Source organism: Cannabis sativa, chromosome 6, assembly GCF_029168945.1.
Source record: "Cannabis sativa cultivar Pink pepper isolate KNU-18-1 chromosome 6, ASM2916894v1, whole genome shotgun sequence".
NCBI lineage: Eukaryota > Viridiplantae > Streptophyta > Magnoliopsida > Rosales > Cannabaceae > Cannabis > Cannabis sativa.
In genome coordinates this window covers 32,514,794-32,517,612 of record NC_083606.1, presented here as the reverse complement: position 1 = coordinate 32,517,612, position 2,819 = coordinate 32,514,794, and positions in this window count along the sequence as shown.

Genomic DNA, 2,819 nt, shown 5'->3' with positions numbered 1-2,819 from the left:
CTACCTTCAGCAACTCAAATTCATAGGCCAACTTTGTGGGCATAGAGTAGTTTCTTTCAGCCATGAAGCTCACTTGTAGAAAGGAAATTACAAAAGAGTTAGAAAACTAAAAGAGGATTATTTCTTACCTTAAAGAAGTCAAAATGAATTCAACTTACAACATTGGCTTTGGTCCTCATAATCTCTTCCATGTTGACAGGATCCCCACCCATCATCATGGCAAACCTGTTAGCCCCAAGTTTGCAAATTGTGGTTGCGCTCTGATCTAGCAAGTCAGCCAAGAATTGAGCCACGTCTGTTCCAACTTGAGGGCAAAGCTTTTCTGTCATCTCAGCCCTATTGATAAGGTTAGGAAAAGGCTCGTCCCACTTGTCGTAGTTGGCAAACTCGGTGCTCCACCAGTGGTAGTGTTGCTGACCAGCTTTCTCATCTCATCATGTTTGCTACTATGCGCCTTTTAGAAAAACTAATCCATAGCCTTTAAATGTGCCTTGTCCTCCTCAATCACTAAAGCTGACCTGATAGGAAGGGTGAAGTGGGGAGGAGGCAATGGGGGCATAGCTATATTTTCCCTGGATAATTGGGTGGCAGTAGCAGGAATTATCTTAGGCACTAGGGGTGATGGAGGTGGATTCTCATTGTCCTTGGTAGTTCTGGTCCTCCTTTTGGGCGGCTTTCCACTAACAGAGGCATCAGACCCCTTCTGGGGCCCGACTTCCACGGCCTACCTCCTCGAATCTATCAACTATAAGAGCTTCTCCTTGGTTTCTACCCTTACCTTCTTGTTGGTCTGCCATCTAAAGAGCCTTGCCATTTTTTGGGAATCACACTGGCCTATCGTAATCAGAGTTGTCCCCTTCAGTGTTCTCTATAGGAACCTACTGCAAGGGTTCCATGTTCACAACAGGCTCATTCAGATCAATAATGGAAGAAGAGATGTCTTTCGTGTTTAGAGCCTTAGGAGCAGCCTCTCGGTTTGAAGCCAAAAGTGTTTCCTTTTAAGATCCACTCCGAGAAGCTTGGCCTTTCCTACCTTTGTCCTTGCCTTCCCTAGCAATCTCACGGACATTCTCAGATCTGGAGTGAATTTTGCCTAAGAACTTATTGAGTAGACCCATCTGTAATGTACCTGGCTAGTCTGCAAAGAATAAACAATCAATATATTAGCCAAAATCATGTCTGAATGTGATTATGGTAACAAGCTATCAAATAATAAATTAGAAGGAGCCAAACTGTTTATTTTAGCATAATTGACTTCCCCCTAGAAAAAAGAGCAATGTCTTCTCGATCTAATTTATTCTCATGCTCGAAGAATCTTGGAAAGTAAATCTTACTAAGCACGTCCACTCTAACATGATGGTGCGCTGGCAGAACAAAATGGTTGGGACTCCTTATGATGTAATCTACCTTATCTATGTACCTACTCTGCGAATACCTACTCTGGTCTAAACTCAAGAAGTATGGATCAAATCCTCCTCGATTAATACTTTCTAAATTAGCTAAGGTGGGAGTCCTAATTATATGAAAGGGAGTCTCACCAATACTGAAAGTGCTCGCTCCTAGAGCACCCACATTTTGAGCTACTTCCTAGAATCAGATAGTGAGCTCATCAGCCTCACTCAAGTTTTTTGGTAATTATCTACTCCAATCCGCTAGCTATTGCTCATCGGCCTTTACTGCTTTTAGGGCCTCCTCTGCATTTATGATTTAGCCTCTTGAACCTCTTTTGGATCCCCTCAAAGAGACTCCTGGATGTTTTCCTTCATGGAAAGATGTTCCACGTCCTAGTGGGAAGTGATGAGGCCTAGTTCTCAAAGGTTTTTTGTGGTTACAAGTTTTTCCACTTGTAATTCCTTGGACAAAAAATTGTAGAAGGTTATCTCTGTCTTCCAACTCTGGTGTCAAGGGCGATTGAGGAAGACAATCTAATAGATATAAAAGATATATTAGAGTACAGCAAGTAGGAGGAAAATGAAATTCTAAAGTTCAAGCAATGAAGTAACACTTACTTGCTATATTGAAGTCTAAACTGAGGGTGGAAACCCTCTTCAATAGGAAACCAAAGGTGTAAAAGTAATAGTCCTGGAATCGCGTGTGTACTTTCTGGAGCTAGTTGGATTGGAGAGACTCTTGGAATAGCGCTCAAGCCTATTAAAACCTACTTTCTCCTTCTTACTTCTCATGGGTTGAGACTTGATCTTGTAGAAGTATAAGATCTCCTCTAGCGTCGGTGGAGATTTATTGTGCTGAGCACAAAAAACATACCACCCCGAAAATAGACGATACACCTAGGGAATAAATAGAAAGGTGCTACTCCAACAATGGCACAAAAGTTGGCAAAGTAACACCTCAGGGGCAGATGTGCACCAATTTCGATATGAACTCGCCTCTAGACGTTGAAGCCTCCTTCTGCGCACTTGCTATGCATCTCCCTCTGAACAGAGAGTCTATTCTAGAATAGTCCCGAAACACTTTAGAGCCCCATTTGGGTCTCATAGTTCCTCAAATAGTTATAAATCCTAAATTTATTGATATATTGGTCCATCTCCCATAGACTGTCATTTAGGATCAACTTTAGAACACCATATTTCTCCATGATCTCCTCCTCCATGTCAACTTCCTCTTAATGGAGCTTCTAAGGCATTATTTTGTACAAAAAAGACTATCCAAGTAGTTAGCCACCCTAACTACCTAGTATAAAAAGGGAGCAGGAGAGTACTCCCCCATAAACTACTTTGAGAGGTCCTAATTGTTGGAAGTTATTTTACCAGGAACTTAGATCTACTCACAAGTATGTTGATTTAACAACCTAAATATGA